Below are 27,668 nucleotides of genomic sequence, written 5' to 3'. Positions count from 1 at the left end.
TATATATATATATATATATATATATATATATATATATATATATATAGTGGAATATTACACAACCATCAAAAAATGAAATCTTGCCATTTACAATGATATGGATGGAACTAGAGGGTATTATGCTAAGAGAAATAAGTCAATCAGAGAAAGACAATTATCATATGATCTCACTGATATGTGGAATTTAAGAAACAAAACAGAGGATCATAGGGGAAGAGGGGAAAAAAATAAAACAAGATGAAACTAGAGAGGGAGACAAACCATGAGACTCTTAATCATAGGGAACAAACTGAGGGTTGCTGGAGGGGAGGGGGGTGAAGGGATGGGGGTAACTGGATGATTGACATTAAGGAGGGCATGTGATATAATGAGCACTCGGTGTTATATAGACTGATGAATCACAGGCCTATACCTCTGAAACCAATAATATATTATATGTTAATTAATTGAATTTAAATTTTAAAAATGTTTAAAAAGAAAGAATACAGGTCTTTATCATCCTATGGATCCACCTATTTCAGAATCATCTTGGCTACTCATTTAAAATTCTCTTTGCAGGGCCCTATTCCAGACCTAATGAGTTAATTTTTGTTGGTAGGGCCCTGAAAATTGCATCTGTAAACAGGCTTATTGGGTGATTCTTCTACACATTCAAATTTTAAAAGAATGGCCTATTTTGAAAATGCCATCTGTGTTTTCACGAAATATTAATTTAATTGATTGTTAATTAATTGAGACCTTGCTTATTTATCATACTGGAAGAGCATTTAAAAATGATAAAAGGATAAACATAAAATTACAATAAAATGGAAAAAAATCAATGTGCCTTTAAAGCAGATTACATGCTTTAGGAAGACAAGGAAAGCAAGCATTAATAATCAACAAATGAGCCAGGAAACATCACTAATCCATCTGCTTTACATTAAATGTCTCATTAAGGAGGATAATGTTCACGTATGGTTACTGATCCCATGGATTTCACCAATTATTTCATAATACTGCATTCCAACTTACAAGTTCGGAGCATATATTGATAATGAAATTTAATGGACCAGAAAGAAGAAAAGAAATAATTATAAAAAGATATGGTATTCTCATTATTTTAGGAACTTTTCCAACAACTTGATTTGTTAGAAGTCAGTAGTTTTGTAGGAAAGACTAAATACTTCTAAGTTTCTGATTGGTGGCAACATGAAGCATGTTCTGGTAGCCAACCTCTAAGGTGCCCTCAATGATCCTCACCTCTTGATATTCATACTTTTGCCTAGTCCTCTCTGATGTTGAATAGGGCTGACATGTCTAATTAGGAGGGTATTGCAAAAAATGATGGAGTGGGACTTCTGAGCCAAGGTCATAAGTATCATTGTGGTTTTCCTCCTGTTTTCTCTTTTGGATCACTTACTCTTGAGGAGGCCCACTGCCATGCTTCAGGGACAGTTAAGTACCCTGTGGAAAGATCCATGTGGAGAAGAACTACGGTCTCTTGCCAACAGCCAGTGCCAACTTCTTACTCATGTGAGTGAGCCATCTTGGAAGCAAAGCCTCCCAGGCCCGGTCAGGCTTTCAGATAACTATCACCTCGGTTGCCATCTTGATTGCAACCTCCTGAGAGACCCCACACCAAAACATTGCATCTAAGCTACTCCTGAATTCCTAACCCACAGAAATTATTTGATGATAGCAAATGTTTGTTTTTGTTTTAAGAAATGTTGTTATATAGCAATAGATATAAATGTATAAATGTACAGGTATAAATGTGATAAACTCAAGGATGTTTGGGAAATGCTGGAAAACATTTGACACTATTAATGAATGTATCCATCCTTGCTTAATCCTCCATATCCAGATCCCATTTTTACTTTTACATTGTTGTTTGTTTGTTTTCAGATACCTCCTTCTCAGTCCTCTTTGCTTTCTTCTTTCTCCTCCTATCTCCACTGCATGACCATTTCCCAGAGATCTACTTTTCTCATTAGTTCATTCATCCCATACCAAACCATCTTCACTATGAGGATAGTTTATAGCCTTGAGTGCCTCTTTTAGTCTACAATATACAAATGGAACTTGAACATTTCCACTCAGATGTTCATAGTCAATGTATCTCCAACCAGATTTGTCTTTTTTCTTTTTTTTTATTATGTTATGTTAATCACCATACATTACATCATTAGTTTTTGATGTAGTGTCCACGTCTTTTTTCTTTAAAATTATCCTCTTCTGACTTCACTTGCGTTAGTGGGGCCATGCTTCTCTACACTGAGAAACCATCAAACTACTAATTCTCTAACTCTTCATTCGTCTCTTGACTTCCAAGTTCTATCTTTAAATTCTATAAATGTATTCTTCATAACATCTTTAAAATTCGCTGCTTTTTTTCATTCCTATTACCTGACTCACTGCCGGATCTTTGAGAGCTGATAACTACAATAACACCTGGGTGGCTCAGTCCATTAAGCATCTGCCTTCAGCTCAGGTCATGATCCCAGCATCCTGGGATGGAGCCCTGCATCTGGCTCCTTGCTCAGCGGGAGTCTGCTTCTCCCTCTGCATGCAGCTCTCCCTGCTTGTGCTCTCGCTCTCTCTCTTGCTCTCTCTCTGTCAAATAAATGAATAAAATCTTTTTTAAAAAAGTATATACATCTACTTTGATGCATTATGATCATTTTGCTCTTCAGATAGATCTCCCTAGCAGGAATATTGAGAGTATGTTACAGAGGCAAAATTGGACTTTCAGTTTGAAGATGCATATACAACTTGAAGCTAAGGCGATAAGGAAGGAAACAATGGATTTGAGAGAAAGTGATGCGATAAACGTGGCAGAACCTGGAGACCAACTGGACTTGATAAACAAAAAAGGGTTGTCAGTAATTGCTCTTAGATTTCTGGCCTGGGGGATGTGAATTAAAACAGAAAATTTAGGAGTATCAAAAATTTAAGGAAGTTGATAAATATCAGTTAGGGGAATGTTAAATATAAGGTGTGTGTGATAGTTTAAATATGGTTATAGGGGGGCGGAGCAAGATGGCGGAGGAGTAGGAGACCTGGATTTCGTCTGGTCTCAGGAATTCAGCTGGATAGGGATCAAACCATTCCGAACACCTACAAACTCAACAGGAGATCGAAGAAAAGAAGAGCAACAACTCTCTCATCAGAAAAGCGACCACTTTCTGGAAGGTAGGACGTGCGGAGAAGTGAATCCGAGGCGATATTCGAGAGGATAGACGGCGGGGGAGGGGCCTCCGTCGGCCGCTTCTGGCAAGTGATAGAACCACGGAGCACAAAATCGGAACTTTTAAAAGTCTGCTCCACTGAGGGACGTCACTCCGGTGGCTAAGCGGGGGGTGGAACCCTCCGGGACAGTGTGGTCCCAGGACCCACGGGTCACAGAAAGACCGGGGGTGCCTGAGTGTGGCCGAGCTCCCAGGTAACGGAGCAGGGAAGCCGGCTGCAGAGGCGGAGCCCAGGCGTGGGCTCTCAGCTCGGGGTTGCCATAAACTGTGATCCGCGGCACAGTCGGGCCCCTGCTCCTCCAGCAGGGACCCAACAAGCAGCAGATCTGGGGAGACTCCCCTTCCTCCCCCGGGAGGAGCGGCGGGGGAGCGCACCGCAGGGATCTGCTGGGTTTGGAGACTCCACCCGGGGTCGGGTGCCAGAGATAGAAATGCACGGTCACAGGCCGGGTGAGCGCGGAGTGCGGCTGGAGACCGGGGAGACGGGAGTGACTGACGGCTTTTCTCTGGGGGCTCACTGAGGAGCGGGGCCCCGACTTCTCGGCTCCTCCAGGGCAGAGATTGGGAGGCCGCCATTTTCTCTCTCCGCCTCCAAAGCTGTACGGAAAGCTCGCAGGGAACAAAAGCCCCAGAGAGCAAACCCGAGCAGATTACTTAGCTGGGAGGGGGCAAGGGCGGGGCAATTCTGCCTCCGGCAGAGACATTTGGAAACCACGGCAACAGGCCCCTCCCCAGAAGATCAGCGAGAACAGCCAGCCAAGACCAAGTTTACCGATCAATGAGAACGGCAGAACTCCAGCCCTAGGGGACTACTGCACATAGAATTCATGGCTTTTTTACCATGATTCTGTAGTCTTTCAAAGTTAATTTTTTTTAACTGTCTTTTTTTCTTTTTTTTTCTTTTTGAATTTTTCTTTTTCCCTTTTTCAACCAACATCTTATCAATCCCTTTTTTTAAAAAAAAAAAAACATTTTTATTTTTCATTTTTAGAGTCATATTCTATCCCTTCATAGTAGTTACCCGTATTTTTGGCTTATATATATAAGTTGTTCTCTCTTTAAAATTTTGAGATAGTTTCTTCTAACAGATCAAAATATACCCTAAATCTCTAGTGTATGGTGTTTTCTATTCCCCTGCCTGATCACATCCTCTCCCTTTTTTTTTCTTTTTTTAAATCCTCTTCTTTCTTTTTTCAAACAACTTCTTATCAATTCCTTTTATAAAATTTTTTATAATTTCCATCTTTACAGTCATTTTCCATCCCTTCATCATATCAACCCTTATTTTTGTACATATATAAGTTTTTCTTTCTTTAAAATTTTGGGAGGCACTTTCTTCTAAAAGACCAAAATACACCCCAAATCTAGTGTGTGGCACTGATCTATATACCAGCCTGATCATATTTGATCACATTCTGGTTTTTTTGTTGTTGTTGTTTTGTTTTGTTTGTTTTTGTTTTTATCTTTATCTTTATCTTTTTCTTTTTTCTCTCTTTCCCTTTCTTTTCCCACTGCTTCAGGTTTTTTCTGATTTGTTTAGAGTATATTTTCTGGGGACGTTGTTACTCTGCTAGCATTTTGTTCTCTCATTAATCTATTCTCCTCTGCACAAAATGACAAGACGGAAAAAATCACCTCAACAAAAAGAACAAGAGGTAGTACCGACTGCCAGGGACCTACTCAATACGGACATTAGTACAATGTCAGATCTAGAGTTCAGAATCATCACTTTAAAGATACTAGCTGGGCTTGAAAAAAATATGGAAGTTATTAGAGAAACCCTTTCTGGAGAAGTAAAAGAACTAAAATCCAACCAAGTAGAAATCAAAAAGGCTATTAATGAGGTGCAATCAAAAATGGGGGCGCTAACTGCTAGAATAAATGAGGCAGAAGAGAGAATCAGTAATATAGAAGATGAAATGATGGAAAATAAAGAAGCTGAGAAAAAGAGAGATAAACAACTACTGGATCACGAGGGCAGAATTCGAGAGATAAGCGATACCATAGACGAAACAACATTAGAATAATTGGGATCCCAGAAGAAGAAGAAAGAGAGAGAGGGGCAGAAGGTATAATGGAGCAAATTATAGCAGAGAACTTCCCTAATTTGGGGAAGGAAACAGGCATGAAAATCCAGGAAGCACAGAGAACCCCTCTCAAAATCAATAAAAATAGGTCAACACCCCGACATCTAATAGTAAAACTTACGAGTCTCATAGACAAAGAGAAAATCCTGAAAGCAGCTCGGGAGAAGAGATATGTAACCTACAAGGGGAGAAACATTAGATTGGCAACAGACCTATCCACAGAGACCTGGCAGGCCAGAAAGGACTGGCAGGATATATTCAGAGCACTAAATGAGAAAAATATGCAGCCAAGAATACTATATCCAGCTAGGCTGTCATTAAAAATTGAAGGAGAGATAAAAAGCTTCCAGGACAAACAAAAACTAAAGGAATTTGCAAACACAAAACCAGCCCTACAGGAAATCTTGAAAGGGGTCCTCTAAGCAAAGAGAGAGCCTAAAAGCAACATAGACCAGAAAGGAACACAGACAATATACGGTAACAGTCACCTTACAGGCAATACAATGGCACTAAATTCCTATCTTTCAATAGTTACCCTGAATGTAAATGGGCTAAATGCCCCAATCAAAAGACACAGGCTATCAGACTGGATTAAAAAACAAGACCCATCGATATGCTGTCTGCAAGAGACTCATTTTTGACCCAAAGACAGCCCCAGATTGAAAGTGAGGGGGTGGAAAACCATTTACCATGCTAATGGACACCAAAAGAAAGCTGGGGTGGCAATCCTTATATCGGACAAATTAGATTTTAAACCAAAGACTGTAATAAGAGATGAGGAAGGACACTATATCATACTTAAAGGATCTATCCAACAAGAAGATCTAACAATTGTAAATATCTATGCCCCTAACATGGGAGCAGCCAATTATATAAGGCAATTAATAACAAAAGCAAAGAAACACATCGACAACAATACAATAATAGTGGGGGACTTTAACACCCCCCTCACTGAAATGGACAGATCGTCTAAGCAAAAGATCAACAAGGAAATAAAGACTTTAAATGACACACTGGACCAAATGGACTTTACAGACATATTCAGAACATTCCACCCCAAAGCAACGGAATACACATTCTTCTCTACTGCCCATGGAACATTCTCCAGAATAGATCACATCCTAGGTCATAAATCAGGTCTCAACCGGTACCAAAAGATTGGAATCATTCCCTGCCTATTTTCAGACCACAATGCTTTGAAACTAGAGCTCAATCACAAGACAAAAGTCAGAAAGAACTCAAATACATGGAGGCTAAAGAGCATCCTACTGAAGAACGAATGGGTCAACCAGGAAATTAAAGAAGAATTAAAAAAATACATGGAAACCAATGAAAATGAAAACACAACTATTCAAAATCTTTGGGATGCAGCAAAGGCAGTCCTAAGAGGAAAGTATATAGCAATACAAGCCTTTCTCAAGAAGCAAGAAAGGTCTCAAGTACACAACCTAACCCTACACCTAAAGGAGCTGGAGAAAGAACAGCAAATAAAGCCTAAACCCAGCAGGAGAAGAGAAATAATAAAGATCAGAGCAGAAATCAATGAAATAGAAACTAAAAGAACAGTAGAACAGATCAATGAAACTAGGAGCTGGTTCTTTGAAAGAATTAACAAGATTGATAAACCCCTGGCCAGACTTATCAAAAAGAGAAGAGAAATGACCCAAATCAACAAAATCATGAATGAAAGAGGAGAGATCACAACCAACACCAAAGAAATACAAACAATTATAAGAACATATTATGAGCAACTCTATGCCAGCAAATTAAATAACCTGGAAGAAATGGATGCATTCCTAGAGATGTACCAACTACCAAAACTGAACCAGGATGAAATAGAAAACCTGAACAGACCTATAACCACTAAGGAAATTGAAGCTGTCATCAAAAATCTCCCAAAAAACAAAAGCCCCGGGCCAGATGGCTTCCCAGGGGAATTCTACCAAACATTTCAAGAAGAATTAATACCTATTCTTCTGAAACTGTTCCAAAAAATAGAAATGGAAGGAAAACTTCCAAACTCATTTTATGAGGCCAGCATTGCCTTGATCCCAAAACCAGACAAAGACCCCATCAAAAAGGAGAATTACAGACCAATATCCCTGATGAACATGGATGCAAAAATTCTCACCAAAATACTAGCCAATAGGATCCAACAGTACATTAAAAGGATTATTCACCATGACCAAGTGGGATTTATCCCTGGGCTGCAAGGTTGGTTCAACACCCGCAAATCAATCAATGTGATACAATACATTAACAAAAGAAAGAACAAGAATCATATGATCCTCTCAATAGACGCAGAAAAAGCATTTGACAAAGTACAGCATCCTTTCTTGATCAAAACTCTTCAGAGTATAGGGATAGAGGGTACATACCTCAATATCATAAAAGCCATCTATGAAAAATCTACAGCGAATATCATTCTCAATGGGGAAAAACTGAGAGCTTTCCCCCTAAGGTCAGGAACGCGGCAGGGATGTCCACTATCACCACTGCTATTCAACATAGTATTGGAAGTCCTAGCCACAGCAATCAGACAACAAAAAGAAATCAAAGGCATCCAAATTGGCAAGGAAGAAGTCAAACTCTCACTCTCTGCAGATGATATGATACTTTATGTGGAAAACCCAAAAGACTCCACCCCAAAACTGCTAGAACTCATACAGGAATTCAGTAAAGTGGCAGGATATAAAATCAATGCACAGAAGTCAGTGGCATTCCTATACACCAACAACAAGACAGAAGAAAGAGGAATTAAGGAGTCGATCCCATTTACAATTGCACCCAAAACCATAAGATACCTAGGAATAAATCTAACCAAGAGACAAAGGATCTGTACTCAGAAAACTATAAAATACTCATGAAAGAAATTGAGGAAGACACAAAGAAATGGAAAAACGTTCCATGCTCATGGATTGGAAGAACAAATATTGTGAAGATGTCAATGCTACCTAGAGCAATCTACACATTCAATGCAATCCCCATCAAAATACCATCCACTTTTTTCAAAGAAATGGAACAAATAATCCTAAAACTTGTATGGAACCGGAAAAGACCCCGAATAGCCAGAGGAATGTTGAAAAAGAAAAGCAAAGCTGGCGGCATCACAATTCCAGACTTCCAGCTCTATTACAAAGCCGTCATCATCAAGACAGAATGGTACTGGCACAAAAACAGACACATAGATCAATGGAACAGAATAGAGAGCCCAGAAATGGACCCTCAACTCTATGGTCAACTCATCTTCGACAAAGCAGGAAAGAATGTCCAATGGAAAAAAGACAGTCTCTTCAACAAATGGTGTTGGGAAAATTGGATAGCCACATGCAGAAGAATGAAACTGGACCATTTCCTTACACCACACACAAAAATAGACTCCAAATGGTTGAAAGACCTCAATGTGAGACAGGAGTCCATCAAAATCCTAAAGGAGAACACAGGCAGCAACCTCTTTGACCTCAGCCTCAGCAACTTCTTCCTAGAAACATCGCCAAAGGCAAGGGAGGCAAGGGCAAAAATGAACTATTGGGACTTCATCAAGATGAAAAGCTTTTGCAAAGCAAAGGAAACAGTCAACAAAACCAAAAGACAACCGACAGAATGGGAGAAGATATTTGCAAATGACATATCAGATAAAGGGCTAGTATCCAAAATCTATAAAGAACTCATCAAACTCAACACCCAAAGAACAAAGAATCCAATCAAGAAATGGGCAAAAGACATGAAGAGACATTTTTCCAAAGAAGACATCCAAATGGCCAACAGACACATGAAAAAGTGCTCAATATCGCTGGGCATCAGGGAAATCCAAATCAAAACCTCAATGAGATACCACCTCACACCAGTCAGAATGGCTAAAATTAACAAGTCAGGAAACGACAGATGTTGGCGGGGATGCGGAGAAAGGGGAACCCTCCTACACTGTTGGTGGGAATGCAAGCTGGTGCAGCCACTCTGGAAAACTGTATGGAGGTTCCTCAAAAAGTTGAAAATAGAGCTACCATATGATCCAGCAATTGCACTACTGGGTATTTACCCCAAAGATACAAAAGTAGGGATCCGAAGGGGTACGTGCACCCCGATGTTTATAGCAGCAATGTCCACAATAGCCAAACTGTGGAAAGAGCCAAGATGTCCATCAACAGATGAATGGATAAAGAAGATGTGGTATATATATACAATGGAATATTATGCAGCCATCAAAAGGAATGAGATCTTGCCATTTGCAACGACGTGGATGGAACTGGAGGGTATTATGTTGAGTGAAATAAGTCAAACAGAGAAAGACATGTATCATATGATCTCACTGATATGAGGAATTCTTAATCTCAGGAAACAAACTGAGGGTTGCTGGAGTGGGCGGTGGGGTGGGAAGGATGGGGTGACTGGGTGATAGACACTGGGGAGGGTATGTGCTCTGGTAAGCGCTGTGAATTGTGCAAGACTGTTGAATCTCAGATCTGTACCTCTGAAACAAATAATGCAATATATGTTAAGAAAAAAGAAGAAGAAGAAGAAGAAGGTAGCGGGAGGGGAAGAATGAAGCGGGGGAAATCGGAGGGGTAGACGAACCACGAGAGATGATGGACTCTGAAAAACAAACAGGGTTCTAGAGGGGAGGGGGGGTGGGAGGATGGGTTAGCCTGGTGATGGGTATTGAGGAGGGCACATTCTGCATGGAGCACTGGGTGTTATGCACAAACAATGAATCATGGAACACTTCATCTAAAACTAATGATGTAATGTATGGGGATTAACATAAGAATAAAAAAAAATATATGGTTATAAATTTTTTGTAGGTTTTCTTAGCAAGACATGGAGTCCATTTTCCCACTTCTTGAAATATAGCTGGTCATATGATTTGCTTTGACCAAGAGAACGTGGCAGAAGTAACACGTGACTGGCAAGTCTCAGCCACAAGTGGTCTTACAGTTTCTGTTCTCGCCTTTTTGGAATGTTGTCATCATCTTGTGAAGAAACTAGCTTCTGAGGACTAAAGAGAACATGGTGCAAGAGAGTTCCAGCCATTCCAGCATTTTGAGCTGAGGCCCCAAATACAGGAATGGGGCCATTTGGGACCAGCCAATCCCTAGCCAACCCATTAGCTGACTGCAGCCTACGTGACCCCAGGCCAGACCAGCAGAAGAACCACCCATCTGAGCACCAAATTACAGAATCATGAGTGAAGAAGTTGTTGTTTTTTATTTTATTTTATTTTATTTTATTTTATTTTATTTTATTTTATTTTATTTTAAGATTTTATTTATTTATTTGACAGAGAGAGACACAGTGAGAGAGGGAACACAAGCAGGGGGGAGTGGGAGAGGGAGAAGCAGGCTTCCCGCTGAGCAGGGAGCCTGATGTGGGGCTCGATCCCAGGACTCTGGGATCATGACCTGAGCCAAAGGCAGATGCTTAACAATTGAGCCACCCAGGTGCCCCGAAATTATTGTTTTTTAAAGATACTATATTTTAGGTTGGTTTATTATACAGCAATGGAGAACTAATCTATTGCTAGTGGAATATCCAGGGGAAAATGTCCATTTGGGAGTTGGATATGAGTCTAAGAGCCCATGGGAGAGAGAATAAAACCATTAAGATAATGGTCAACACCAAGGACTGCATGAGATCATCCAGCATGAGGTCATATTGTTTTAGTCATGGGCAAAGGGGTTAAAGGTGTTAATTTAAACCAACATTTAATACATGAGTAGAGAAAAGAAATTAGTGAAAAAAGTTGTAAAGAAGCATCCAGTAATGATTCAAGCAAAGACATTAGATTGTGGAAGTCATGGGCAGCCTTAGTGGAAACAATTTATGTTTTTTGGCATGTTGGTGTAAAAGCTTATTGGTAATGGAAGGTACAGAAAAAGAGTAAGTGGAGATATCTCTTTGATAGAAAAAAGTAAAGAAAAAGAGATGGTAAGTGGAGATATCTCTGTGCAAATATATTCATGTGACTAAAAGCAAAAGATAAGGTAAAGTTGGAGTGTTTTTTTTTCCCCCAAAGAGGGAAAAATATCTGCATATTTATAAAATGGCATGAAACTTAAAACATATTTAAATTATTCAAAGATTTTAGTCATGATGGAAGTTTCTTAAGGAAAAAGTAGAAGAGGGAACAGGCCGAATGGTAAAGAGACCAGCCTTTTTCAGGAAGAAGACCTGTATATCTCTGACCCTGGAATTACAAATAAAAAGATAAGTATCAGAACAACTAATTGCTGGGAATGGGGCCAAGGACAGGGGAGATGGGGGGATTGGGGGATAGGGGAGATAAGGAGTAGGGGAGGCACAATCTACAATGAATTAAGTGCCAGGTAGAAGCAGGAAACATAAGTAATTTCTGCCTAAGATTCTCCATTTTCTCTGTAAACTTAGACATCATTTGCCTTCCAAAAGTGGGGATATACGAAGAGCTAGGAGACTCAAGGAGAGTGTAAGGATTTGAGTAGGGAATAGGAGAGAACATCTGTGGTGGTTTATTTAAGGTCACATAATCTTTGTAGTTCTTCTTAGCAAGGACTGGAGTCTGTTTCCCCAACCCTTGAAATCCAGTTGGTCTTATGACTTGCTTTGAGCAATAGGATGCAGCTGAAGTAAATGTGACTGGCAAGCCTAAGAGATCTGAGCTCAAATACTGGCTCTGCCACTCATTAGCTGTGTGACCTATAGAAAGTATATTTGCTCATTCACTCATTCTTTCATTTAGCACCTATTTGTTGAATAACAGACACTCATATGTGCCAGGTATTATGCAAAATATTAGATAGTCAGCCATGAAAGACAAAAGGTAACAATATAGCTACTGACTGCTATGGTTTGAATGTTTATGTCCCCCCCACCCCAAATTCATATGTTGAAATCCTAATGCCCCGTGGGATAGTATTAGGGGTAAGGCTTTGTTTGGGAGGATGCTTAGGTCATGAAGATGGAACCCTCATGAGTGAAATTAGTGCTGTTATGAGAGAAACCCCACAGAGGTCCCCAATCCCTTCTGCCATGTGAGGGCAAGGAGAAGTCAACAGTCTATATGCCAGAAGAAGTCCTTCATCAGCATTTGTCCCTGGTGGCACCCTTTTTTGGACTTCCAGCCTCCAGAACTGTGAGAAATAAATTTCTATTGTTTATGAGCCACCCAGTCTATGGTATTTTGTTATAGCAGCCCACACAGACAAAGACACTGCTTTTATGGAATTTATAGTCCTTGGAGTATATTCTGTGACTTAGTGTCTGTCTGAAAATGTGTCTTAAAACTATGTAGCAATTATTCTGACACTAGGTACCACTTAGTGAGTGTAAATTATGTGTGTGACACCAATCTTAGTCCTTAATCATATTATCTCATTCTACCCTTCCAATAGCACTAAGAGGTAGATACTCTTATTTTCCCCATTTTACAGATGAGAAAACTGAGATCAAGAGGTTGAATAACTTATCTAAAGTCACATAGCTAGTAAGTTAGGGAGCTGGATATCAAATACAAGCGAAATGACTCCAAAGTCTCTCTCCTTCTCATAAGGAAGCTGTAAATAAACTAATGAATTAATGTTGGTGATTGTTATTATCACTATAACTACCACTTGGCTGAGATTAGAAACCATTTATCTGTGCTGGTAACACATCTCACTGGTTGTATGATATCAGTTTTCTATCAGTACTCAGTATTGGAGAAGAGAAGATAGACAATTGATCTGGGATTGGGCTTTTCTTGGACAGATATAGTAGATGGTTATGGAAATCACGTAATACCAAGAAATTGTTTAAATGAACATCATGTGTGAGCCTAGGCTGGATATAGAAGGAAAGTGAGCCAAGAGCATGGTGATAAATTGGGAGAAAATTAAGTTTGAAGGGAAAAGAATATCAGCTAGATGCAAGAACACTTGTAGTTGGAATATGAAGTGGAAGAACAGGAGAGACCTTAGGTTGGGGTGCGTGAATGGATCACCTGAGTTAACGAGCCATGAGTGATCATATAGTCCATGCACATACTCATGTAATAAGCATGTGGGCATAAAAGAGTGTCATAATGGAATCTTGATAAGGAAACTCTTTTGATACTTGAACAAAACCTATTTTCGTTTAGGTAGAATCAAACATTTGTTGATGGCATTAATGAGGAAATTCACCATTTCTAGAGAAATGTAGGGTTTTCTTTTGGAACGTGGTGACATTAAGTCAGCATTTACCTCTTCTCTTTTTGAAAATTATCCAAAAAGCAGGAAGAAATACAGGAGAAGGGAAGCAAAGCACCTCAAATTCTATTTCTAGTGCCACTTTTAGTAAAACAAGGAGAGGAGCTAAAACTCCAGGCTCCATAAAAGTGGGAAGACTGCCCAAAGCAGTAGACTGTGGAGGAAACAGCAGATTGAGAGTACTAGGCAGAAGGGGCGCAGTAGCCTCAGATCTCACAAAGAGCCAGCAAAATAAATGTCCTGAAGGTGGGGAGATACTAAAGTAAAAGGTTTAAATAAATATAAACCTTTTACTATAATGAGAATAGGGACAACCAAATAGCAGCATAAGCTTCCTGGACCTGCCTTGAGGCAGAGAACATGAGATTAAATGGGGAATCATACACGCTAGCCACATTTGCAGGAAGCAGTCCATTTCTTTGGCAGTGGAATGAAAGAAAGATCTTCCATGGTAAAAGAAAATAATAATAAAAAAATTAAAAATTTTAAAAAAATTAAAAAGAAAAAATTTTTTAAAAGAAAAGAAAGAGAAAATACCATAGTTGCTTATCTCCACAAGCTGGGGAGAAACAAGGCCTCATTGTATTAGATCACAAGAAAAATTCAAGCTAGCCCAATACATAAGCTTGACTCATCCATATCATGAGGCTCCTACAAACTTATCTGAGGAAAATTTGCATACTTTTTTGGTGAAGAATTAAAAAGGCACTAAAACAAGAACCATACCAAAAAGTCTTCTGAGGAGAAATAAGTAAGAAGAGAAACAAGAAAACAGAGGAAAGATAAAAATCTCACCAGAAAGAAGTTGCCATAGAACAGAAAAAACTTATGACCAAATATTTTGCAATGAATTAAAGAGGAGGGAAGAAGTCCAATGAAGCCATCACCTCTATGTAACAAGGGCATAAGACAGAAATGCAATAACTTAGGGGTGCCTGGGGGGGGCTCAGTCGGTTGAGCGTCAGATTCTTGGTTTGGGCTCAGGTCATGATCTCAGGGTCATGGGATCAAGTCTGGTGGAGTCCGGCATGGGGCTCTGCTCTCAGCGCGGAGTCTGCTTGAGTTTCTCCCTCTCCTTCTGCCTCTCCTCTCTCTGTCTCAGATGAATAGATAAATCTTTTTAAAAAATGCAATAACAGAAAAGAGATAGCAAGAAGGGATGAAATATGAGCCAGTGGAGTTTAGGAATGAAGTAGAAAAATATCATCACAACAGAAATAAAAATTTTGAGGGGATTTGAGGGAAGTAAACATGGCTGAAAGTCCCGTGGTAGACACAGAGATAAAAATTTTTTAAAATAAGAGATGCCTGGGTGGCTCAGTCGTTAAGTGTCTGCCTTTGGCTCAGGTCATGATCCCAGGGTCCTGGGATCGAGTCCCGCATCGGGCTCCCTGCTCCTCGGGAAGCCTGCTTCTCCCTCTCGCTCTGACTGCCGCTCTGCCTACTTGTGCTCTCTCTCTCTCTGTCAAATAAATAAATAAAATCTTTAAAAAACTTTTTTTAAATTTTAAAATAAGTAAAATGAAAACAAAATACTTATTCAAAAATTTTTTCTGAAATAAATGACTTTACACATACTGACAATGTACAATTTCCCGGAATAAACTGACCCAGAATGAATGACCCAGAGTGTATTTTACTGAGAAATACGCTAATAAAGTTAATAGACTTTTAAAAGAAAGAAAACTCTTCAGGCACTCAGGAAAAAAGACCTTAGATTGCTCTCAGATTTTTCTATACCTCCCAACATCAAAACACAATAAAAAAACACCTAAAATATCTTCAAAGAAAAATTGTGACTTCAACATTTTTATGCCCACTCTAACTGCTTTTCAGGTGTAAGGACGATAGACAAATTGTTTTAGAACATTCAAGAACTCAGGGCATATTGTTCCCAGAAACACTTCCTAAGGAATCAGCTTGAGGAAAAACTTCAGCCAACTACTGACAGTGGCCTTTGCATCTAAATAACTATGAGACCAGGACTAAAATAATTATAGGCAACAGAGGGATGAATGGGAAATATTATAACCTCTGACAAGTTATAAAAGATATGAGAAAAGAGTATAGACGGGTAGAGGGAAGAAGAGGTTAGAGACGAAATAAGTGCCTTAGCCTATGTTCCTTAGAAAGCAGAACTTGCAACAAAGGCTTTCGTGCAAGTATGTTACTGCAGAGTGTGTCTAGAGGATGAGTCTAGAGGATGAGTGAGGGGTGGGAGAAGGGAAGCAGGATGGAGTGTTCATATAAAGATGTGCTATCAAGTTTTACATTGCTTAAGACCTCACCAATTGGGGGCGCCTGGGTGGCTCAGTTGGTTGGGCGACTGCCTTCGGCTCAGGTCATGATCCTGGAGTCCCGGGATCGAGTCCGTGTCGGGCTCCCTGCTCGGCGGGGAGTCTGCTTCTCCCTCTGACCCTCCCCCTTCTCATGTGCTCTCTCTCATGCTCTCTCTCTCAAATAAATAAATAAAATCTTTTAAAAAATAAAAAATAAAAAGCTTTATCCACTGGGGCGCCTGCGTGGCTCAGTTGGTTGAGCGACTGCCTTCCGCTCAGGTCATGATCCTGGAGTCCCGGATCGAGTCCCGCATCGGGCTCCCTGCTCGGCAGGGAGTCTGCTTCTCCCTCTGACCCTCCTCCCTCTCATGCTCTCTGTCTCTCATTCTCTCTCTCTCAAATAAATAAATAAAATCCTTTAAAAAAAAAAAAAAAGACCTCACCAATTGACCAAACGTCATTCAATGGAAAGATTTACCTTCATCCTACTGATGCCACCTTTTTTATACGCTAAATTCTCCTTTTATTTTTTTCTATTCAGTTCCATTGATCTGTCATTCTATTCAGGTACCACACTGTTTTTATTATTGAATATTTTAAATATTTTGGGTGGTGGTGGTGGTTCTTTTTTTTTTTTTATGTTATGTTAGTCATCACCATAGAGTACATCATTAGTTTTTGACGTAGTGCTCCACGATTTGTTGTTTTCGTATAACACCCAGTGCTCCATGCAATACATGCCCTCCTTAATACCCATCACCGGGCTAACCCATCCCCTCACCCCCCACCCTTCTAAAACCCTCAGTTTGTTTCTTGGAGTCCATAGTCTCTCATAGTCTCTCATAGTTCGTCTCCCCCTCCAATTTCCCCCCCTTTGTTTTTCCCTTCCTTCTCCTAATGTCCTCCATGCTATTCCTTATGTTCCACAAATAAGCGAAACCATATGATAATTGACTTTCTCTGCTTGACTTATTTCACTTAGCATAATCTCCTCCAGTCCCATCCGTGTTGATGTAGAAGTTGGGTATTCATCCTTTCTGATGGCTGAGTAATATTCCATTGTATATATGGACCACATCTTCTTTATCCATTCATCTGTTGAAGGGCATCTCGGCTCTTTCCACAGTTTGGCTATTGCAGACATTGCTGCTATGAACACTGGGGTGCATATGGCCCTTCTTTTCACTACATCTGTGTCTTTGGGATAAATACCCAAGAGTGCAATTGCTGGGTCATAGGGTAGCTCTATTTTTAAATTTTTGAGGAACCTCCACACTGTTTTCCAAAGTGGCTATACCAACTTGCATTCCCACCAACAGTGTAAGAGGGTTCCCCTTTCTCCACAACCTCTCCAACATTTGTTGTTTCTTTCCCTGTCCATTTTTGCATTTCTAACTGGTATAAGGTGGTATCTCAATGTGGTTTTGATTTGAATTTCCCTGATGGTTAATGATGGTGAACATTTTTTCATGTGTCTGTTAGCCATTTGGATGTCTTCTTTGGAGAAGTGTCTGTTCATGTCTTCTGCCCATTTTTTGACTTATTTGTTTTTTGGGTGTTGAGTTTGAGAAGTTTTTTATAGATCTTGGAAATCAGCTATTTGTCTGTAGTGTCATTTGCAAATGTCTTCTCCCATTCCGTGGGTTGCCTCTTTGTTTTGTTGACTGTTTCCTTTGCTGTGCAGAAGCTTTATATCTTTGTGTGTTTCTGTAGCATTTAAAAATGTTCTTTATGTAGATCCTTATATAGATCTCACACTTACTCCTAAACATTTCATCTTGCTTGTTGAATAGTTTTTTCCTCCTTTTTATCAAATATATAAAATTAACTTCTGTAGACTGTTTATTTACAGCCTTACGAAGTTATCTTACTTGGGTTGGTTTCTTTGAGTTTTCGTCATGGAATCTGACCTGTGTCTATATTGAATCTTAACTTCGATGGATTTAATGTGCCTTGAAGTAAAAAATAAATCCTTTGCATTTGATAAGTGTTATTTGAACCCAGATCACATCTTCTATAAAAGCATCACTCCGTCCTAATTTAGGCATATGATGTAATGTTATGGTTGCTATGGATTTGTTTACTTTTCTTCAATATTGAAAACAATATTTAGCTGTTATATTTTATTATCATCAAATAATCCACAGGTACCCTGGGAGCATATTTACTATAATTTAGTAAATATGTAAATATTTAGTAAAGATACATTTTACAATATTGAAAGAAAAAAAGATGTGGCTTTTATCTTTAAAAGGTTTCAATTATTCTGGGATATGTGTTCTCTCCTACCATGAAACATCCAAGTGATTTCTCACACATGCCTCAAGCTATAACAAATCCTTCCTGAGCCACGGGGATCTGAAGCACCAGCTATTGGGAGCCAGGGATATAAATATCGAAGAAAAGCTAGAAGGATCAAGCAACTCTCATTGATCAGAGCTAAAGCAGATAGGTGAATTGATGCTAGCACACATATATAAATCACAATAGTCAGAAACGAAGCAAATAGACAATGATCCATGGAGGAGGGGTTGTATCTAATGGAGGATAAGAAAAATCGATGGCAGAAGGACTAGGCAGAAACATCAGATATAACTCATAAAGATGAGAAACAAATTATCCAACCCAAAAGGAAGGAACTAGCAGTAAATGTGATGGGTCATAATGCAGCTGTTAAAATGATAGCTGTGATAATCAGGTAGAAACATTGAAATGTATTTGCAAAATGATTGTCAGTGAATAATGCATGTTCAATATTTTATTGCTAATAAAAAATCAACTCCATGTGGACAAAATTTGTGAGAGAATACAAAGAAATAAATATTAAAGAGTTGAGGTTATGTTAAGATTAAGAAAATAAACTTCTTAAACTTGACAATAATTTTTAAATCCTATTTTTAAGATATGAATTTAGGAGAATAGGCGAAGTGATGGCAGCTAGAAGACCTTTTTTTTTTTTTTAAAGATTTCATTTATTTATTTGACAGAGAGAGAGACAGGGAGAGAGGGAACACAAGCAGGGAGAGTCGGAGAGGGAGAAGCAGGCTTCCCGCTGAGCAGGGAGCCCGATTTGGGGCTCAATGCGGGGCTCAATCCCAGGACACTGGGATCACGACCTGAGCTGAAGGCAGACGTTTAATTGCTTAACGACTGAGCCACCCAGGCACCCTGCTAGAAGACCTTTTAACTAAGGCATGCGTTTGCTTCAGTCAAGACATCTTAGATGCCTCCTGTTATTATTAATAAGAGCTAGTATTGATTTGTTATCTCCTGTATGCTAACTCCTTAAAGCAAAAGTCAGTCCTTAACCATGGTTAGGATCAGCTTTGCACTCCAGAAAGAGATGGATAAAATGAGAGTATATACTGCATATGGGGAGAGAGAGAATGACAGAGACAAGGAGACAGAGGAAGAAGGGAAGAGACAAAGAGAGAGAGACATGAAAATAAAGGCATTTTATTCCATTCTCTCTAGGTGGATGTGACAGAAATACATGAGATCACATCTGCCCTCAAGGCACTGAGAACCTCGCTGCGTTGGGGAGGGAAGGGAATGGACCTCAATAATTGGCAGTAAAATACTCTGTTTTCTGTTGCCTTGAAGTGCAATAAGAGATTTCAAAAAATAAACAAACACATAAAAGAAACTGCAGCAGTGTTTCTTAACAGTAGTGTTGGAATTTGTGGCAAAATTGTTCTTCAGTTTTACAGGACTGCCCCATGCATTGCAAGATGGTTTAAATCCCCAGCCCCTGTCTTCTAAATGCCAGTTTTACCCACCTATTGTGTCAAACAAAATTTAATTTAATTTAGTTTAGAATGTCCCCACACATTTACTTGTTTTCAAATTCCAGTGTTCCAAAAAGTCTTAGTTTTTGGTTTGTGTTATTCAACTTATCAATATTGAAAACTTCATGAAGAAATAGTACCATGAATTTCCAAAACCCTTAGGCATCTTTGACTCCTTTCTTTCTCTCACCTCCCACATGAGATCAATCAACACATTGCATCTGCTCTACCTTTAAAACTATATTCACTTCTATCCTTCACTACCACACTATGTCATATAAGCTCCCCACCATCTCTTACCTGAGTTACTGCAGTAACCTCCTGTTAGGGACTAAGTGATTGTGTCCCCCCCGCAAAATTCATATTTTGAATCCCTATCCCCATTGTGATGGTATTCGGTGATGGGGCCTTTTAGGGGGATGATTAGGATTAGATAAGGTCATGAAGGTGGAGCCCTGGGATGAATTGTGCCTTGTAGGAAGATGCAAGGAAGAGACTGCTCTCTCTCCGTGAGTGTGCACACACACTGAGGATAGGCCATGCGAGCACACAGCAAGATGGCGGTCGCCTACAAGCTAAGAGAAGAGTGCTCAGAATAAAAACCTTGCCAGCACTCTGATTTTGGAATTCCAGTCTCCAGAACTGTGAGAAATAAATTTCTGTTGTTGGAGCCACCCACCCTGTGCTATTTTGTTCCGGCAGCCCTAGCAGGCTAATTCACCTCCCAACTAATCTCTCTGGTGCCCTGTTTGCCTTGTTCGGTCCATTCTCAGCACAGCAGTAACAGTGAGCCCAGTAAAAGCGTCAATAGTTATATCATTTCCTCCTCAGAGCACTCTAATGACTTCTTTTGTCATTAGAGTTAAAAACAAGGTCCTTACTTGACCCTTCATGACTTGGGCCCTGTGAACACTTTGAAACGGCTTTTTAATATCCTTTCCCAATTTCTCTCCCACAACACTGGTTTGCCCCTCCTCCGATGTGCCAGGTTTGTTCAGGCCTCGGGGCCTTTGCTGTTCCATTTGTGGAGGGACATTCTCACTCACTCTTTCACTCAAGAAGCCCTTGACTCAAATGTTCTTGGCCACCTTAGCTCAAGTGTCAATGTCCTTTCCTTCCATGCATCTACTTCCTATCTCCTTCTTTACTTTTTCCTTGTTACTTGTTGCTTTTTTTTTTTGCCATATTATGCATTTTACTTATTTATGTTGTTTCCTGTGGGTCCTCCTCCCATATAAAAGCTCCATAAAACAGGAGTTTCTTTTCCTTGTTGTTCACTGTTATTTACCCAGTATCCAGAATGGTGCTTCTCAACTTTTTTTCCCACTGTTGTTCCCCTAGAAAGACTTTTTCAGACATTTGTCCTTATAGCTTCACTACCTTATTGAGTACCTAGAACATAGAGTATGCACCTAATAAAGACTGTTTGAATAAGTAGAGGCTATCCCTATTCAACAGGAGTTTATCGAGAATCTAGAACCTGAATAGAGACTGAAAGTACACATTGAATTTCATTAGGGAAACACTTCTCAGTTAGCAGAATATTAGGAAAAAAGATTGTCATTGAGTATTAGGGAACACGGAGAAACCATACTGAGTGTATAAAAAAAGTTTGGTCATGAAAAATCTTAAAAACAAATCTTGGGAGTTTGGACTAAAAGCTGAAAGCAAAAAGAAATTACAGGAATTTATAGAATGGAAGTAACATATTAAAAATTGTTTTTTAGGAAAACTGGCCTGGCAGCAATATGAAAGATGAATCAAAAAGAGGAGAGAATGAAAGTATGTAGTTTCACTAGGACAATGCCAGTAATTTGATGTTCATTGAACAGATGACAATTATAATGGGGAAGAATGGACAGAGGTGAGGGTACTTTTAAAGAGAACATGGCAGAACATTTTCTCACTAAGAGTCTCTGGTTTCAAGTAACAGAAACTGACTTAAACAACCAGGAAAGATATTGACTCCCATTGCTGGATATCCAAAAGTAATGCACCTATTGGGACAGACTTAATCTGGTTTTCCAAGCTCCATTTTCTTGAGATTTATTTGACTTAGCACTCCTCCATTTGTTGGCTTCATACCCAAGTTGGTATTAATATAATGACCTTCCTTCCCGATGTCATAGCCACACGGGAATATATCCTGAGAAAAAGCAAGGGAAAAAGAATTGCTTTTAAAAGCTCTCTCAGAGGGCGCCTGGGTGGCTCAGTTGGTTAAGCGACTGCCTTCGGCTCAGGTCATGATCCTGGAGTCCCGGGATCGAGTCCCGCATCGGGCTCCCTGCCCGGCAGGGAGTCTGCTTTGCCCTCTGACCCTATCCCCTCTCATGTGTTCTCTCTCATTCTCGCTCTCTCAAAATAAATAAATAAAATCTTTTAAAAAAAAAAGCTCTCTCAGAAGATAAAAGAAGAATTTCCCCCAGAACCCCCATTAAGTCTTTCCTTGAATCTCAGGGAGCTGAACTGGTTTGCATGACAATTGCTGAACCAACTGGACAAGAGGAGGAGATTCTTCTTAGACCATTCTGGGACATTCCTGGATTTAGGAGAGGATTTAACTTCTTCTGAGCCATATGGGCTACCTCGGAGAAGATGAGCTGACAGGTTAATCAAATGGACAGTGAGAAATGACCCTGGGACCTAGGGGAAATATCAGAGCTGGAAACAGATATTTAGATGTCACCCATATAGAAGTGAATGAGCTCACCCAGAGAGTGAGTGTAGAAAAAGGCAGATGATAAATCTTAATGCTCAGGTTGGAGGAAGGAGTAAAAAGAGAACCTAGCGGATTAAAAAAAAAGAGAGAGAGAGCTGTCAGATCAAAGGAGAGTAAACATAGTATAATAATGGCAGTTGAAAAAAATGCATGAAGAACATGTCAATGGTACAAGGAGATTATGGAGAAAAGAGCTCACAAAGTCAGGTTAGGGGCCAAAAAGGAATGAGAAGTTTGTAACAAAGTTATTACAAGATTCGTGAAAGATTTCCAAACAGTAGCAAAGGCCCATTTCAAGTTCTCAGCATAAATCTGCAATAGGTCAGGTCTGACTTCCTCCCGCAAGCTAATATGTACAGACAACAACAACAACAAGGTTGATTCCATCACTGGGGATGTGTTATTGGGTTTGGAAAAGACAAAGTACAGACAGAATTTAGAGTCCTAGTTCAGCAATATTAAGTAGCCGACTATGAAATTTAAAGTGGAGAGGGACTTGTAAGCCAAAAGGTGCTAATGGACTGATTTCCCTTGCTTATTAGGGGACACAGCCAGCTTTTGGTTCTGTTTTAACTGGATCTGCAATATAACATAGCAGCCTTGCTAGCTCTGTGTCCTAGTTGGCGTTCCCTTGAAAGCAGAGCTTCAAATAAGGACTGGGGGTATAGGTAGTTTATTTGGGGGGCAAGTCTGGGAAGAAGAGTATGGGAAGTGAGATAGGTAGGTGATAAAACCCATAACGTGTATGTTCCCGAGTTCCGCCAGCTACAGCGAACGGGTCAGCGTAGTTACCAGCATTCCCCCTCAAGCTCAGGTGCTCGTGTCTTTGCCCCCCGTGCCCCAAAGCTTTCTCTGAAGTTCAGCGACAGACACAGCCTGGAATCGGCAGAGGTGTTGACAACCCTGGGGCAACCGTCCGCGGGTGGGAGATGGCACCGCGTCGGTAAGTGCCAGCTGTACCAGGGGGTTACCACTGTAGGCAACTACGACTGAGTCTGTCTGGGGACATGCAGAATTGTCCCGGCCGTGAACAGGGAGGACGCACCCGGGGGGGTTCCGAGAAAGCCCCGAGGCGGAAAAGCAAAGAGCCACGACTTCACGCGGCGGCGAAGCCCGGTGTCCCCCGCAGCTGCCCGGCACCGCCGCTCGGAAGTCACCGCTCACGGCGCTGTGAAGTGGCCATCGTGCGCCATCCCGCAGCGGCTCGCCCAGCGCTTCTCAGCCCGGCGCCGTTGACGTTCGGGACCAGACGATTGTCTGGCTTGGCGGCTGCCGCGTGCACTGTAGCGTGTTTCGTAGTATCCCTGGCTTTTTCTCATGAAAAAGTTGCCGCCCTGCCCAGTTGTGACCAAAAACCCCATCTATAGACATTGCCAAATGTCTGTCCTCAGGAAGGCAACACCGTCTTCAGCTGAGAACCACTGCGCAACACTGCGAACTTGGGCAAGTTGCTTCACTTCTCTAAATCTCAGTCTCTTATTTGTGAGACGAGGATAATATGGTAGTGGCCTCATGGGCTTTGGGGGAAGATGAAATGAGATGGGGAACCAGAAGCACTGAGCAGACAGAGTACCTGGTGCATAGTTTATGCTGAATAATAATAATAATAATAATAATGTAGAAAACCTCTATACTTCAGAGTGGTGTCTTTTTATGACTAGAATTCCAAGTTTATTTTCCCCTTCTTTGATGAAAAATAATGATAATAAGGTACTTATCCCTAATATCTGTTTCAGCAAATGAGTCAGAGGCTGAATCTCAATGCGAATAAATCAAAGTGAAAAAGGTCAGCATCAATCACTTTTGATCTTCTTCCATTACGAAACACCAATTAATGCTCTTAAGTTAAACATGACCATGTGTCATTTTGTTGTAGCTAAGTGATCACGGGGTGTGAAGGAAATAAAAGAACTCAGCTTAGAAAGTGAACAGAAAATTAGAATATTGTATTCAAGAATAATCCCGCAGAGTTTACACCTCATTATTCTACCAAATGCAGATTTAAAATGTACGTTTACTAAAACAGATTTTTTTTTAACACAGTCTGCAATCTCAGACTTAAAGGCATGAATATTTTAGGTTTATTAGCATAAACTGAATACCAGCATGCAAACACTGAAATGAATTTAAGGAAATTGTTAATGATTCATTACACAGAGTTATTAGATTTTTGTGTGATCGGAGCAAATGCATTAGTAAAAACAACTATGCACTGATGCAACGAAAAACCACTCTCAGGGAAAAAGTCATTAGTGTAATATAAAGGACGTTTTGCAGGGGTTCCTCCTGTATTTCCTTTGACTCAATCACAAACAGCTGTTGCCATCTGCCAGAGAGAGCCCTTGGCAGAGATATTTGACAAACCTCTGCCAAGCCCTCATGTGTTGAGAATGTCTACCCCCAGAACTCTCGGAGACTGAATATCGAGAAGTAGCAAACGAATCTCCAGTGAAACTGATTTATCTCATTCTTAAGGGATCATAGGAGAAAAATAAAACAACGTAAACATGAAAAGTATATTCATGGGAAATTGCTTTTGTGGCTTCTGCTTCTGTCTCTGAAACTTTTAGAGGGTGTGTGCTTTCACTCACAATAGACTCATTGTTCAAATTTATTATCGTATCATACCTACTTGTTAATGTGTCTTTGAACGGTTTCAAGTGCTTGTGGCAAGACATCATCATTTTTGTATCCTGGGGACCTGGCACAGAGTGTTCATAAATGATGAATGAGTGAATGAATGAATAAAAATGTCAGTTGGTCCAGTTCACCATGACTGGTATCACAGACCCTAAGATCAGTTAAGAACTTAAAATACCAGTCTAAGTGTTCACAGGGATATCTTCATGAGAACTATACCTCAGAACCACTGAACCTTTCTGTCATGGCTTAGCCTTCCTAGAATAGATACAGTCCGAGGCAGCAGGAAATGAGGCAATCATGTGTAGGCACTGAATGCTCAAGCCATGTGACATAGACCAGATCTACACCCGCCCCCTCCAAAAAAAGAAGTTAGGCAGTCTTCCAGATCAATGAAACAGAAAAAGACGTTTGCCAGGAATTTCCAGATTACTCAGGCAAAGTGTGTTCCTTTTTCTGCTTGAATTAATAGTATAATTGCCTCGGTTCTCCATTTGTCTATTCATGTTCAGACATAGCTTCAGATAAAATAATTTGAGGCAGAGTGTCCTAGGGGTATAAAAGAGATGGAGCCCAGAGACAAAGGAGGAACCTTCAAAATTAGCTCAGCTGTGTCACAGAACAACTTGAATGCATCCAGGTGGCAGTTTGAAAATTGTGAATCGAAACTGGATCTACACAAATGATTAGGAAATGCTTATTTGAATTTTATGAATAAGAATGGTAGCTATTTTCACAACGTGAAGCATTTGACTTTACCTTCACATATCAATATTTCAAAAGCATCTCTCTCGATGTTGACTGCAAAGAGGATTTCCTGTAAGAATTCAATCTGGAAAGCTTAAAAGAAATGGTGGTGAAGATGAAATGTTTTTAAAAACTAAACATAAGTAAGAATACGGTCTCCCAGGAAATGATTTTGAAGAATAAAAAAATCAAATTAAGTACAGTAGAGTCTCACAATGATGTTATCTCTAAAGCCCTGGCTCTGAGATCATGTTAGAGATGGAATGGTATATGGAAGAGTGCCTTCTGGGGCTCCCATTATCTGTCTGTGTTATATTTTATCCAAGACAACTCAACCGCTAACGAACTCCAGATTATGACTGATCACAGCAGAGTTCTAAAATCTGATAGAAAAATAAACAGGCACCACATAAACTAAAATAAAATAATCTGTGAAAAATCTTTGTAAACTGCAACACAGCATGCAAATCTGAGTTATTATGGTACAGAAGGCTCATTGGAGTTTGTTTTTTTTTAATAAAACAACATCACTAATTTCGAGAACAAAACCTCATTAAATCTTTTAACCTGATTTTCCTTTTTAATTATTGGAAGCTTATCGATTTTCTGCGACTAGATTTCTTTCCTGAAACTAGATCTCTCCCTGCTGGGATTGGATTTCACAGAGACTACTGAGATGCATCACCTCTGGAACTGTTTGAGTTAAGGAAGATGGGATTAGTCTACCTGCGTTAAAGGAATTTACCATAGAAAACACAGAACAGGAAAAAAAAATTAGTGAAAGGAAAGCAAATCAAGATCACTATGGACTTTCGAGTACTGGTAGTTAAAACTGTAGCGAGGGTCCCCTTGCTTACTTGGAATTCTATTCTGGGACCTTGAAAAGAATGTGCACAGACCTCCTTTGAGTCAGACTTGGGACATAAAATGAAATGATTCTGTTGTAGTAAGCTAAATGACCTGCAAAATAATTTTTTTCCCTGTAGACTTAATCTTTTTTCCCCAGACCTAATAGTTTAAAAATGATATGTAAAGCTGATATAAGTTAAAAAAAAAAGTACATAAATGCTCATGCATTTTAAAAATAGTCTCCAGGAGTCATAAGACTGTAGTGAATGACATTATAAACCAAATTGTCAATGATATTTTTTGCTTTAATGTTCTTATTTGTTCTTTAGGAATTGCATTTTTTTCTTTCAGAGTTTGCTGCTCTGAGAGGAAAAAGTGTGCTTTTAGATGTCTCATCAGATTAAATAATTTTAATATTAAATTCTTTTGGAAAATTTGTCTGCAAATATTTTGCGTCTCCCATCAGTTTAAAAAAAATGAGCATATCCTCAGTTGATGTATATTAAAACATTTATAAAAAAATAGATAACTTAAAGATGTTTAAATGAAAGTATTTGATCTTAAGAAGAAATAATTAACTCCATATCTAGGATATTTTTTATAATTACCTTTGATGGACTTAAGAATAACACATCCCATTCAGCCATTGCTTCATTATTTGTTATTGTTTTCACTGTGTCCTTGGGCTTTCATCACTTTGTAAATTGCTTTTAGACGCCTATGTTGCTACCCTGAGTCCCATCTGGGAGATTCTATACTTTGAACACATTATGATGCAGTTTGCAGCAATTTTGTCTCAGCAGAGATCAGTCTTTCCTACTAGTATCTAGTCAAATGCAATTTGAATGAAATTTAGTGGGTTAATCAAATTCTCCTGACAAAAACTTTGTACAATTAAGTATTTTATAAAATGAGAGGTCTATTTTTATACACTTAAATTTCTTTATTCAGAAATTTGGGTCACAATATTATTTTAGTAAGGTATACTTGGGAATATCTGTTTTCATTCTTACCAGTTTCACTTTCTTTTCAATTTTTTAAATAAACAAAAAGATCAAAGGACTCACCAGTTTATTGATACTGGGTGCTACAGTTCCCAAAATACGCTTTAAGATGAGGATTAAGAAA

Source organism: Neomonachus schauinslandi, chromosome 4, assembly GCF_002201575.2.
Source record: "Neomonachus schauinslandi chromosome 4, ASM220157v2, whole genome shotgun sequence".
Classification (NCBI taxonomy): Eukaryota; Metazoa; Chordata; class Mammalia; order Carnivora; family Phocidae; genus Neomonachus; species Neomonachus schauinslandi.
This window is presented reverse-complemented; position numbering follows the sequence as displayed.